Source organism: Anser anser (genome assembly GCF_964211835.1).
Source record: "Anser anser genome assembly, chromosome: 3".
Taxonomy (NCBI): Eukaryota; Metazoa; Chordata; class Aves; order Anseriformes; family Anatidae; genus Anser; species Anser anser.
Window position 1 is genome coordinate 116,342,869 of NC_139722.1, and position 14,920 is coordinate 116,357,788.

At 43.3% G+C, this 14,920-nt stretch overlaps 1 protein-coding gene across 1 annotated transcript in view; it reads left to right on the plus strand.

Moving 5' to 3' along the window:
- Positions 1-14,920, plus strand: part of LOC310897015 (uncharacterized protein) — a 547,020-nt gene that overhangs the window by 445,730 nt on the left and 86,370 nt on the right. The window lies entirely within an intron of this gene.

Consider the following 14,920-nt stretch of genomic DNA (forward strand, 5'->3'; position numbering starts at 1 on the left):
TAGGTAGCAGATCAGTATGAGTTTGAACCCTTTTAAGCAGAAGCTGGGAAAGGGTTAGAAATACTTCTTTCATCAATAATTACAGGAACTTCTGTTCAGCCTTTGCTTCTTCCTAAGGCCCAGGACATACTCCTTTTGGACCCCAGGGAAGGGCAATTCAGAGAGGATATTATTCACAGATGTCAAAAACCCCGTGCATGTGTCACTCGCCAGTATTGTGGTGGCAGGGCTCTGCCCGAATATTGGTATGGATATGAACTGTGATCTCCTGTGAGTTGTTCTGCCCAGTTTCTGGAACTGACTCCTCTGTCTCTTAAGCAATTATTTAAATCTATATGCTCACTTTCCCTGTCTGTAAAAATGGGCTGACTGTCCTTACTAGTGTGTTTGGAGAACAAATTAATAATGTCAGGCACTCAAGAGGAAAAGTTTTTCAATGTGTATTTGCTCTGCAAAACTGCTCAATATTGTTATTATTTATTATTCTATGGACTCATCACTCTCAGCTCCCTTCTGCCAGAAGCTGCTTTGAAAGATGGATAAGTTGCACAAAAATTATTTTCCTTCAGTTTTCTTTGTGAGAAGGTTTTAAATGTGGCGGGGGGGGGTGTGGATTGCTTTTGTGAGGGAGGGCAAAGGAAGACATGCTGTTATGAAATGGATTTGAAAAGGTGGAACCAGGGAAAAACAACTTCTTACCTCAAATTCAGACTGCTGAAATGCCAATTTTTTTACTCAAATAAGAGGCACAAATACATAAGAGTGTAAACAATCCTCTTAATACCAGCAGATATTTTTATAACAGATTTTCTTCCCGTGCTGTCTCTCCCTCCACACTGATGCAGCAGACTTAAAAGGCAGGGACAGCAGTGAATGGGCATCATTACTGTTTGTGAATACTGCATTTGATGTAGCTGATAGATACCACCGTTGATCCTGCTTCACTCTCTACTTCCAGTGACTTTCCATCTGGTGCAACTCGTGCTGTATGCTCCCTCAGGTTTATGTGAAAACTACTGTGAAAGCAGAGTCATTGATTTTTGTAGGTTTAGTGCCAGAGCAATTTCAGATGGCACGATGCTTATTTCCTTGACTTTCGCTTTCCTGCTCTTGATACTTCTGTGTCAAACTCAACACCTTTCCCAACACTATCCTCCTCCTCATAATAACAAAGTACTCAGCACCTCCTCCTCCTCACTAGCGCAGTCAGCAGGAGCAGTGGAAGGGTGCTACAGGCGGCTGCGTTTGTTTTGACAGTGCCAACTTTCAAAAGAATCAGCTGAGTTGGTGGGAGGTCTCCGTGTTTGTGTTTCTAAACATAATTGTTGAATCCCTTGTTGGGGATATTTCACCACCGCACATCGCCTCTGTAACGGGAGTGGTGAAGTTAACAGCCTGGGCTTGAGATCCCTCCTGTGTTACACTAGCCATCACGGTGAAGGATTTCATCTGCCGCAGATCTCTCATGCCCTAGACAGCTAATGACGTGGAGGGTCTTGTCCAGGTCTTCCAATTAGTCTGTGATAATGGAATAAGTCGTGGGGAGATTATTTTCCCGTGCCATTGTAAAAGATCTTCTGAAGGCTCCATTTTGATTTTGCATATGTGACCATTCATCACAGCAAAACTTCTGAGTTAATATGCACGGCCACATCTGTGAGGTCAGGACCAGACCCTGAAGCCGGGCCATTCGGGCTGCCAGCAGTGGGGTTTGCAAGCAGGCTGAAAGAACAAAGTGATTTTGCCTGAGTTAAAGGACATTGTTATGGAACAGTTCTCACGTTTTGTCTCTCTAGTATTGATGACACAAGATGCTATGATTTATTGTCTTACACTGCTGATGTGCAGAAGATGATGTGAAAAGTGTTTTTCCCAAGCATTTTGTAAAACGTAGTGGGCAGGGAGTGGAGAATCAGAGACTGAAGTTCTGACACGGGGACTGCCTGCTCACAGAAAGCACGTTACATCGTTGTATTCGTCCTTCAACTTCTCTTTCATCCCACTTAAGGGCTTCTCTCTCCCCTGACTGCACAGGGAGATCAGAGTCCTCAGCCTGTTCCTCTGAATGGTGTCCGAGTTACGTGCACAGAGCAAATGTCTGCAGCGAAATCTCTGTGGCTACTGAGACCATTTACATACAGCAAGTGAGGCTATTTAGGTAGGTGCCAACCTGAAAGCTACTTATTTCTCAGCTCTTTAAGGACTCAAACCTTGAGAGATACCAAATATAAGTGGATAAATGGCTTTTGCTTGTGTAAGTCCAGTGGCCCCTTCACACAGGTGATTGAAGCAGTCATGAAAAATTGAGACTCTGCCCATATTCCTTTGAAATAAAATCCTGTGCCTTAATCAGCGATTTTCCTGCATTTATCTACATGCCATTGTTTCTTTTTATTTTGCAGCACGTCTGCTCAATTCAGGAGACATTTTTGTTACATTTCCAAAATGTGGGATATGCAGTGAACTTAGCTTTAGAGCTCTAAGTCCTTTTCTTCCCCACCTAAAAAAAAAATCCCACCTGCTCTCTCTTTGTGTATTAGCACCCTGCCTTTGGCTGAGATGGGGATGTGGGGAGACAGAGAGTGTATCTGCGAGTGCTTTGCTCACGCTTATGTTCCAAATGAACATGACATTATCTTTGAACTTAAAACCAGTTCTTTGAAAAACTGCATTTTTTACACGGCACAGCAGTGTGCCACAGCTTATAACAAAAATGCGTCTGCAGAGGGAACTGAGGTTGGCCTGCGGTGGCTGGATCCGCCTGTTTATCCGTTTGTGTGTACAGGGACGAAGCCTGCAGTGGTCCTTCCAGAAATACAACTAAGGCATTTGCTGCACCGGGGTCTGGGGGCAGCTGTGTGTGAGGTGACCAGGGAGGGTGGGGACATCCAAAGGGAAGGCTGCAGCCCACAACTCAACATAATGGGGGCCCTCAGACCGCAGCCAGCACGGGTCCTCACCCAGGCAGTACAAGGGGCGTACAAGGGGTTGTAGGTTCCTCCTGCTGAAGTCTCGTAGCAACTGAGTCTGGTCTGGTTTTGAGCCAGGACTGTTCTCCCTCCCCACATCCCAACGCCCGTGCATTTGATGGTTTTTGCTCTGATCGTCTGTATGAACTCCTTGGAGACAACCATACACGTTGAGACAGAGGACATATATCTTTGCTCTCTCCTTTGGTGCGTTGGAAGGATAGATATTATTTTGAAAGTCACACTCTACAACAGCCATTTCAGAGGGTGACTCTCAGCTCCTCTGCAAACAGAAGACAGCTTTGCATACCATTTAATGTAAAAGAAGGTTATTTCTTTAATCAAACTATTTTGTCCTATTTTGGGATAGAGAATTCTTTTATCAGTTTAGCAACAAGGAGGCACAAATTTTGGGGTTTTGTTTTTTCAGTCTGGAATTTCTTCTGTCTCCTTCTGTTGCTCATTTAACTGTTCTGTCTTACTGCTTCTTTTCAGTGGAACAGGGATAGCACTTATGTCTCTTTAACATTTGGGGTATGTGATCTAGTCTTATTTATAAAATATTCTGTGCTCGGTCAGTTGTAAAAATGAAGTGTAAGCCCCAAATATCTCTGTATTATTAATTTTGGCATTAGCAAGACATCTAATTTTTACAGCTGAAGATGGCTTCTCCTTTTTAATATTAGTCCTTCTCATTTCACAAGGTGAGCTGTGTTTCAGCTCTCTGAGGGAAATGGCGTGGCATTCACAAACCAGAGCTGAACAGGAAAAAAAAAAAAAAAAAAGGGACAGGAAAGTTAGGAAGCATGGCCAAATAAGCCAGGCATATGCCCTGTATTTTTCTTTCACATTTCAGTCATGAGTCACACCATGGTCCTCCTTTCCAGATGAGCCGACTGAGGCAGAAAGAAGAAAAGTAACTCCAATCACATAATAAGCTAGAACTTGAACAGGAATCCAATTAGCTCTTTTGTTTTAATGCTAAACTACGTTGCCTTGACCTCAGCCCACAGGTAGTGTTAACGTCCGTGGCTATTGTCAGGCAGTTGCATGAACGTGTTACAAAATTAAATAATGTGGCATTGTGCTGTATGACTAGCACTTAGGCACTAAATTATCACAGCTCTCCCTGACCTTGGCAGCATCATAGGGTTCATATTTTCAGAAAGATGAATTGTTCTCAGAACAATTTCTCAATGTTTTAAACACACACACTTTTCTTTAACCTTATGGACACACAGTTTCTACCTCCTTGTACTGTTATGATTTTAAAAACACTGGTCCCGGCACAATGCCACCTGAAGTCAATAAAAGGGCTCTTACTGACTTCTGTGCTCTGGTACTTTATACTTGCAGGAAACTACCAGATTTGGGCCTAAAATGGGAGAACAAGATGTGTGCAGCTTTATGGAGCACTTTTTTACAGGGTTGGAGAGCAACAGGGCAGGGCAGAATGATTCTAGGTCAAGGCTCAGTAGCCACGGGCCATCACAGTAGTTTTTGTGTAATGCTCTCAAAATTTGCTTCCAGTTTGGTTCCAGAGCAGGAGCAAAGGACAAGTTTGCATACTTTTTAAGTGAATATTAAGACCATATTAAGCAAATTACAAAGTCAGCAGAGAGGCAGACCCCCTTGTTGCCCCTCCGATGACTGCTGATGGTTTTGCTCCCCAGACCATACAGGAAGCCAGACTTTGTGATGGGCAGTGTGAACTTGTCGTTGCTCTCTGCTTTAGACACCAAGGTAGAAGAAGACCTTTGCTTTCCAGCCCACATGCTGGGTTCCTGTGCAGTGCTCAGAGAGCTTCTCCTTGTGGGAGGTTTGTTACAGGTAGCAGGTCCTGAGGCCCTACAGGCATCAGGAGTTTCAATATTAGCAGCATAAGATTTGCAACAATTTTCTGTCAGGTATTACCACGAATCAAGCAGTCTTCATGTGGACTGGAGCTAGGGGCTTCGGTTTATATTGCACATTTTTGGCAAGTGTGGTTTAGCTCTGCTGTATAATGTACCAAATAGGAACATTGTTATGTTCTGGTGATTTATTTTGTCTTCAGTCAAAATTGCCTTGTACTGCACATCTAATGCGTGAGCAAGACATATTCTGAAAGAAAGTGGTTTGCAGGCCAAGTGCACCTTTGGTCTCTGGGTTCCTCTAGGTTCCCACTTAGCCAAGGAACTGGCCAAGAAACAGCATTTTTCAGTGCTGTGCCTCTTGTTCAGAGGGCCAGCTGGAATGCCCAGACACAGGGCACATGTGCTAAGGAATCAAAAGAATTGTAGTGTTTGTAATAAAGATAATAGTGAAAGTGCCACGTTGTGCACATTTCTGGTCTCTGCATCTCAAGAAGGGGTATAAACTCTGAAGGCTGGTGCATGTGAAGCGGTAAGATGTGTGCGTTAAGAACCTCATGCCCCTGCAGGAAGTTATGCAGCTCTTCTTCATTACGGTGCTTCCTACGCGTTGCTTTGAAGCATCTCCTGTTGGCCACTGTCAAAACCAGAATGGATCATTGGTCTGACCTAGTGCAGTAATCCCTGGGTTTATATCTTTGTTAATTAAATACTGCTTTTGACTGGCTGTCTTGTGAATAGAGAGATAAAAAGGAGAATCAAATCATTTGAACAACTATTAATACAACGTTAAAAACAAAGAAAAGGAGTGGAAAATAAAGATATACTTGTAGCCTTTTCTTGGAGATAGTTTTCCAGTGCAGTGTAACATAAACAGATTAACTGCAGTGTTTATTCAGTGTGAAAAAGCAGTTCCAAGAGCCCCAGGTGCTTGCCAAGTCCATAATTGTACCTCCTTAAATACTTTCATTACTTGGAAGTACAATAAGAGAAGCAGAGACACATGCTTTCTATTTTCTTGTCAACAAAACACCTCCAAGAAATTAAACTCTATTTTCTCTAGAAATTTTCAGCAACATTTTTTCTCCCGGTCTTAAGAGGAGGGGAAAAATGCCTCTGAGATGACGGCAGAACGACCTCCCCTTGGAGGGATTTCTACATGCGAAAAGAGAGGGACTGAACTGAAACAGTGAGAGTCATGTTTATTAAAGTTTGATTAAATTGTGGAGGACATTAAAGAGGGTAGCATTTAAACATGGATCTAGATTTGATGTCCTACCAACATAACAGCAAATAAAGAGATGTTCTTTTCTGTAGAGTTTGGCTGTACTGCTGTCCTCACAGCAGAGCTGGACTGGACCAGGGAGTGAGTGTCTAGAGATCATTTACTTGCCCACTCCACCAGAGCTGTCAGTCCTCATGTGTTCAGCAGAGACAGCTCAGGGACTGGCTCCTGTGCTCATGTCCACGTCATGCTTTAGCTGCCCCCGAGGCTTTGTCTCCGCCCTTATTTCTCTGTCTGCCCACTGGCTGACCCATAGCCATGGGTCAGGCGGCCACAGCCAAATACCTTCTGTATCCACCATCAGCTTTTGGCTTTTTCTCTGCCTCCTGTGCCGGATAGGTTTTATAGTTTCATCCAGTTGTTGAACTCAGAAATTAGTGTGTGGAAGCAGCATGGTACCTTCTGGAGAGGTGTGGATATTACCTTGAAGATGTCTATGATAGATGGATGACCTTATTGCTTTTTAAAATACGGATTCTTTGGGCAAGCCAACTGCTTAGCCTGTATGTGATATGTCTGTTCTCTTTCAGCTTTGCCTGCTAAGTGAGAAAAAGGCAAGAACCTTTCCAAAGGTGGGGCAAGTTCCTTTTTTCAGCCCTGACCTCATGTCCTGGTGTGGAGCTGTTGTTCTGCCCTCAGCTAAGGAGCAAAATACTGCCTTGGAATGCAGTTGAAGTGTTTCTTCTAACTGCATAATGGTAAAACTGGGCACGATTATATGCCCACGGGTCATCTGCAGATAAATCTAGATGTAATCTGATCCTCAGCTCTATCCAGGCCTTATTGTTTGAAGAATATGGGCAGACGTTTTGGGTTGAGGGCTTTGTGTTTTTAGGAATGCCTTAGTCAAACAAAACTGCGTTTCTGAGCTTCTCCCTCCTGCACGCCAAACATATGCAGTCTAACTCAGCTCTTGGGGGAAAGGCGTGTGGCGGGTGAGATTTCTTTTTCATATAAGTCAGGGGAAAAAAAAAAAGAAAAAAAAAGAGTAAACTTCTGCTTCAGAAATTGCATCTGAACACAAGTGTAAAGAGAATTGCTCATCTCACAGCGAGAACAAGCCTGTACAGTTACACAAAATTTGGTCTTGAGAAAGGCAGTCTGAATATTTTATTTATTCCTCTCATATCCCTTTATGTCTCAAGCCTTGATTACATATCTAAAAAGAATTTCCCTCATCTTTTTTAAGGGAGGTTGTGATGTGCTGTGTTGTCTCTCTCCAACTAGTTTCTTATTGCTCTAACCTGTGGTAATGAAAAGCGCCGCTTTCTCCGCACTCAGTGGTAGGTGAAAGAATGATATCTATCCAATGATCTTCGTAGGAATTCTATTGTATTATTATATGATGCTTGGGGTGATATCGAACAATGCACACCTGAAATCTTAAAATTCCTCCTTTCTCCCTTGAAGGGGGGTCTTTCTCTCGGAGGATCTTAGTTCGGAAGTAGCCCCTGCAGGAGAGCCGAGACAGAGAGGTTCCCGAAGAGTGTTTGTAAGGAGAGATCCCCCTTCCCCGGTACCCACGGGGCCTGGAACATTGTGATATGCTCCAGTCGCAGATCTGGGAACACAAAGTGTGAGAAGACACTTGCCAGCTTTATTTCCCTGAATGCAACAGCCCTTTTTAGTGGCAGAAAAATGTCTGCGTTTCCACATCAGTTTAATAGTTTGCCTGTAGATCACATCCCTTCCTATCACAAAGAAATCATTTCATCCTGCTGTGTAATTAATACACATGTACAGTGTGGCAAACATTTTCCTGTAGACTGCTTATTTTGCCTGTAAATTACAGGAAATCCTATACAATACACCTGGGAGCCCTGCAGTTTGAAATTAGAATACAAACCATCCCCACCTCCTCCTGCTTGGCCAGCTTACCAGTCAGATTTCAAAACTCTTTTTTTTTTTTAGACATGTAATAAATTTGGATAGTGACACACTTCTCTTCAGCTTAAAATTAATACCGGTTTTAATTCCAAAATGAAACCAGTTTATGGCTCATTGAACTGCTACAAAGGGATGAAACTGCACGGAGGTTTCCAGTTGTGGGTTTTGTTCTGACACACATGCACTACACAAATGTGTAACAAAATCCCTATAGTTTAAGGTATATTGGCAGTAAAATCAATGTCCAAGCCTAAGTTCTGTGTGATGTCACATCTATATGAGCCCTGAGATAGTATTAAAACAGCAACAGCTGTTACTTGTTGTACACACAGACTTTTTAAAGGAAAGCTCCACATTTTCCCTCCTTCGCTGGTACCCTGTGAATCTCAGTGACAAAAGGACCTGCCAGGAAAATGATGGTGCTGACTGCCTGAGCATCGTAACCACCAGTCCTTATTAGTTTGGTGCAGACTAATTGCAGGGCATTACCTTCATTTCATGTATTCTTGGTGTGTGTGGACAGAGGGTTTTCTGCCAGCATAGGGGGCAGAAAATATCTCCATCCTCCTGACAGTTTATGACCTCGGTGCTGCAGAACATGTGGCTTTATCTCCGGCTGTTGAATGAGCGCTCCAGTTCGGGAAGGGTACAGTAGTTTGGGGAAAAGGTAGCTTGTGGCTCTCCTGTGCTCTGCGGGCTGCTGACGGCTGTGGCAAAAGCTGTTTCCCCAGAGCGCTCTGCCAGACATAATCACATCCCTACAGGTGAGAGAGGTAATTCAGTCTCTTTGAAGCTCTCTTCTGGCTCTCGCTCCTTCTCTCTTAAACCTGGAATGGCAATTGCATTTGTTTATTAGCACGCATCAGAGACTAGCAAATTTCCATCACTAGGAAGATCTGTTCCCTTTAACAGAGGCAGACCAAATTCTGCTCTCTGTTTCATCAGGGTAAATCTAGTCTAAGCCAAGGCTTGTACTGGATAACGGTTGATTTGCCTTGAAGTTTGATGGTGCAGTTCAACAAAGGTAGGAGAAAATAAGAACAGGTTTTGCCTGCAGCTTCCCTGCGTAGCTGTGCTGGGCAGAGCAGTCCTGGCAGGTGTTCCCCATAGCTATGGCTGGTGGATCATTGTGAGGAAGCAGTAAGAGAGCAGCAGAAAAATAAACCATTGCTGGTCGAATGCTGTATTTTTCTCCTTCTATCAAAGGAACTCTCCCAACTCTGGGTACTTTAGTAAGATGTTATTCACAAGTTTTGAATGGCAGTTTGTAAGCACATGGGGATTCAGCTGAGCAGGAAGACCTGCTTCTTGGGGTCTAGGCTTCATCACTGGCTCTGTTTAAAAAAATCAGAAATGCCAAATGTTGCTTTGTAAGGCTTCTGAGGCACTGGTGTCATTGGAAGCTGTTATTTTAAAGCTGTGATGTCACAGTTGAGGAATATGATGTCAGGGCTGAAAAAAAAAAAAGGTAAGAAAACTTGCTAAAATTCCTTTTCACTTTTCAAAGTTTCTATTTTCCATTCAACAAAAAATACTCTGTTCTCTTTCCTGTGACCTTCACCTTCTTTATAAGTACCCCTGCCAAGAGCACTAAGGGTACACAGGAACCACCATTCCCCATCTCCCTGTGGGAATATAGCTACCTTTTATTACTAGAACTAGTTCTTTCTTTAATGGTTTAGCAGTAAAAGTTAAAAAAAAAAAAAAAAAGGCGTGTGAGAGAGAAGAAGAAAGTGGCCTTTTTAACTGCTACAAGAGGTATTAAATAGTCAGCCAACCTCTGGAATCACTTCATGTTTTCCATGGAGCTGGGTAAGGAGTGTTACGGAGTTTTTTTGAGTAAAGTTTATTGGAACTTCACAGTAGGACTACAAAACTGTGGATACTCTGATTGTTTTTGTTTAATAAGACTCAAGGCTCCTGGCTCTACCTCACTTTAATGTCTTATTGCTCCCTAAATTTTCTCCAGAATTTGAGTATATGTTTTCTGACAATCATTCACATGAATATCATTTTGTCTTGTCCTGCAGGGCACTATCAACACCAAAAGTTATTAATCTGGGCTGTGACTATGGAACTGCAAGTTTGTTTTGGACTGTTAGTTGCGAAAAGATAAATTCTGGTTTAGGCATCAAGTACTTCCTACTCCTAATAACAATGTAGTCACTAGCTTTGAATTTTTGGACTGTTTCCATCCTTTTACATGACAATGGCTCTCACCAGGAGCGAGCAAAGCAATTAGGAATAGATGAAATGACTCAAACTCCCATTAGGCTTAAACTGAGCCTGTTTTTAGGAGTTCGCTGAACTTCAGTCCTTTCCTTTATTTCCTCTCCATGTTTTTTCTTCCTGCCTAGCTGTCTCCTGTGAGGCTCTGCCACTGCTTCTGCCAGTGGAAGCAGGGGTATTTAAAACAGTACGAAACAGGTAGAGAAATCAGAACTGCACACACGTCACATTTTATAAGTCAGAGAGTCCTAAATAAATATTGGTATTCTTGAGCTCATTGGAAACAAATTCCAAACCTTTTGGTCTTGACTATTGCTAATTCTTTTATTCCCTTGGTAATGTTGAAAATTAACTAATGTTTAATCATAGTTTGCTCTATCCTTTCTTGCTCTGCCTGAAGGCTTACTTTGGATATGGGCTTGACACAACTCTATTAAAAAGCTGAGTGAAAGCTATCCCTGTGCCTAGCACCATGGTATCCCCTGTTACAGGGTGCTGGGAGTTCGAATCACAGGTCTGGAGTCTAGCCCAGCTCCACAGCTATTTACTCAAGGTCTAACAAACCCCACTTTTTTACAAGTGATGTTCTTACCAAGGTAGAAGCGGCTTTTAGGTGTTATGTTTGATAACAGTTTGTATGGACAGGCTTTTGGGACGTCTCAGACTTTGTCACTAAGGAAAGATGACGTGTGCTCATGTGTTGGTCGTCTTCCTGACTGGGCACTCCTATCTCCGTGCACCCTGCCTGTCATGATGCGGGAGAGGCCATGTATTCAACAGGTTGTTACCGTACCCAGAAATTTCTGTGTTGAATCTAGGCCGTATTTAGAGCTGCCTGTGGAAAGGGAACGGTCTGGGTTGTGTTCATTTGAGGAAGAGAAATTAGCACTTAGTGACAGAAAAACCCGAGACAAAACATACATTTGTTCAAGAGTGTTTGGTGAACCTTGTTCTCACCCAGGTTTGGGGGCAATATTTTAGACAGAGATTCTTTGATGATGCTGTGGACATCAGATTAAAAGGACAAGTAAAACAAATATGTTTTCTCTGTGTTACTAGTTAGATTATCTTGTTTAAAATAACAGTGTTATCATCTAGCTATTTTTCTAACCAGCCTAGAAATGCCAGAGGCTCAGCAAGCTTGGTAGTTCTCGTGGTAGGTGAAAGAATCATGATAGGAGTGGATATTCCCAACCTCACACAACTCTAATTAAGAGTAATTCTCAGTAATGGACTTTGGCTGCAGGCTAAATAAATACCACTCCTGAATATTTTTTTTAAATCATGCAGAATTGCGTTAATTGAAACTTTCACATCTTCTTCTAAATTGAATCCAACTCTGTGCTCTCCAATTTCTGTCTTCTTGTGTGTGCTGCTAAGTCCATCTGCTAACAGCAGTGCAGTTAGAGGCATGGCTGAATTTTCTCACAAATCTTTTCTATACAGGGACCGCATACTGCCTGCCCCAAAAAAACTGTCTTTGGGCTGAATTATGACATGCAAAGTTCCTGCGAAAATAAGATCTTCGTTTTAGCAACTGAAAAATAATTGTATCTCTGGCCCTTTCTGAGTTACCAGCTGCAACTGCAGCTCTTCCGGAATTTCAGGCATAGGACAGGAATGAAATGGGTTTTAATATTAACATCAGCTTTCTGAGGACTGAATTTGTAGGCCCTTGGTTTTTCCTTAGGCAAGCTTATTTTGGAGTTCATTTCTCAAGAAGGGAAAGAAGTAAAATGACTGAAATCTGGTTTTGATAGAAGGACTTAAAATGAATGGTGAGCTGAGCAGAGGGGGACATCTGAGCCCAGCTTCTCAGCTCCTGCAGCATTGGTCTCCTTTCTCCATCTTCTGTATCCTTCCATTTGCTCTGCTTCCACTTTCCCAGCCTCTCTCAGGCCCTCTTAGCCCACATTCCCTTGATCTTTGTCTGGGATTTCTGCCTTTAACAGCCTTCTTCCCCTGCAAGTTCTGCCAGGTCACTGAGCTCCTTCTCATCTCCTTCCTCACATCATGGACCTCTTTTGTGGAGGTTATTTCTCCTCCCGCCCTCTTCTAGCTCTTCCTCATTTCTTCTCTTTCCCCCTTCCTCTTTCCCTTCCTGCTGCATTATCTGCATCGCCAAGGCTAAACTCCCTTCCCCTTTGCACCTCAGCTTTCCCCAAGGGAGAGTTCCTGTCGCAGCGGCGCTGTGCAGTCCCGGTGATTCCCAATTCCACCTTCCCTGTCTGCGCTGCGTGCTGACACCACAGTGGCATGCGCTTGCTTTGTGAAGCCCGGGGGAGTCACAAGGGTGGAGAGTCTCAGACTAAGTGCTGAGAGGATTTGATTTTGCAGCTAAAACACTTGGGTGAATTTTAACTTCACCATTTTGTTGCTGAGCATCCGTAAAGGACCTGTGCTGAATTCACAACTTGCAATATGTTCCCAGGCAAGTGCAGGGAAACAAGGAAGCACAGCAATGGTAGGTGGAGAAGGCCATGAAGAAAATCAGCAAAGTCAACTTCTGTTGTGCAAAGTACACTAAGTGCATGTAGGCAGAAGGCTGGTGATTCTGGAGAACAAAATGGGGGGGGAGAATGACTATTCTTGTCAAGCAGGACAGGACAAATGCACCGGGAAATTAGCAATGATCTCAGGTTTCTGGTAATTGTTGCCAATAGCAGAGGAAAAAAATGCAGAAGGAAAGAAAGGGACTTAAGTGTGCTTAGCACGGGAGATTAAGATCAGGTTTTCAAAGGCATAGGCCATGCCTTCCCCCACGGGTTTGCAGACACACGTCATGCCACAGACTTTGGCATATGAGCATGGAGACTCCCCTTTGTGCTTACCATGATAGGCAATGGCAGTCTGTGGATGGTTCCCCACCTAGACTAGCACTTGCACTTGGCTATCTTACACCTTGGAGTCTCTGAAAATTCTGGAGGCAGATTTTGGAGGCAGATTTTGCTCCTAGAAGCCTGTCTCCTTTGTGCTCCTCCAGAAGAGCAGATCCAAGGAGAAAGCTGGCTTGTGAGGAGGTCCCAGCAGCACAGAGAAAGTGACTGGTGACATACGCCTGTCTCTAACCACGCAGTGCAATGCCACCTCTGATCCTAGGTGACCTCTAGGAGGGGCAGGCTGTATCTCGCCCAGACACTGCTCCAAAAGACGCACAGGCCAAATCAGTTCTCACCTGGCTCCCATTCACCCCAAGGGGGGAAATATGGGAGCAGTGTAAACATGGCTTTGTCTGGCTCTTCCGTAAGTATACAACACAGCTGCAGCAAAAGGTGCAGCTCTAGCTCCTGAGTATTACGGCTGGAAATTTTCCATCTATGCCTCAGTCAGAGCAAGAAGCTACAGAACAACAGGGGCTGTCGTGTGCATGCCTGAATGCCAGGCACAGCACCGAGAAGTTAAGGATGCTGCTTAAATCATAACAGAAAACTTCCCTGCTTTAGTGGGTTCGAGTCAAACATCAGCTGGTATTTGATCAGAAGGTGCTTTGATTTTTTATTATTATTATTTTTAATATGGTTTAATTATATTGAAATGATATTGGGGGCTCAGTAACTAGTGGCTTGAAAATTAACTGAATTATGAAAGCTGAAATGTTGCTGCAGCATCAGTTAATGACAAGGTCGCCACCACTGTCATATTCAAAAGAAATGTCACACTTGAGTGAGGCTGAGATGGCTGCACTGTCCCATGGTTCCAGGTAGAGAAAATGAAGCAAGGGCTCCTTGGGTACTGTTTTATCCCATGTTTGAATCTAATGCATTCTTTTTTCAGCTCATTTTGGTTCTGCTGTGTTCCCTCAACATATGGAGTCCCTAGACATTAAGCCGTAACATGGAAACTTTGGGGGCTGGGAATTACAGATCATGAATAGATTGAAAAGTCCCACTAAATGCTCCCTTGGGTTGTTTGTGTAAAGATTAATTTTTGTTGTTTCTGCCTTTTACAAAAATCAAATAAGTCTAGAATTATTTTGCCTTACAGGCTGTAATAGGGAGCAGTCTTTTAGCATGCCCTGTACACCGGCACAAAAGCGCAGGGATGCAAATCAGGAACTGACTCAAAAAGGTGCTGTAAATTGAAACAGGGAGAAGTGTAAGATCTTGGGGAAAAAAAGGAGAAAAGTAACTGTTAAATACCTGATATTTGCACACTGATTTAAAGTCCTGATTTTATAATTCAAGGTAAGTCAAAACAGAAGATAAGGATATTGCACTTGGCCCCATGGTACTGAAGTCAGTGTGAGCAGGATTAGTTCTGGCATTGTGCAGCCGGTGGCTGAGTAACGGAGGAGATTACTCAAAGCCTACTCTCTTGTCTGAGCTTGCTATGTGACCACTTGGTAAGGCTGAAATTAAACAGTACCGTATTTGTCTGGTACGTCCTGGTAAAATGAGTTACTGGCACGTTTAGGAAAATAAGAGTATTTTTCAGAACTGAAGCCGTACTTTGACCCAAAAACTAACCCCAGCCATAATTAGGGCACACACCTTGTTGGGAGCAAAGTGGAACAGTAACCCAGCTGGGAGTATGAATGTCTGGTGACTCCCTAAGCTGCTTCAGCACAAAAGCCAACAAGCTACTTTCACTGGGTATTTAAGTTACCAGCAGATAGGTGGTAACAATCAACTGGAGGGCCTTAAAATCTTAGCCCACGCCAGCTATTTGCACACAGAGTGTCTCTCTGTGTCGTTAGA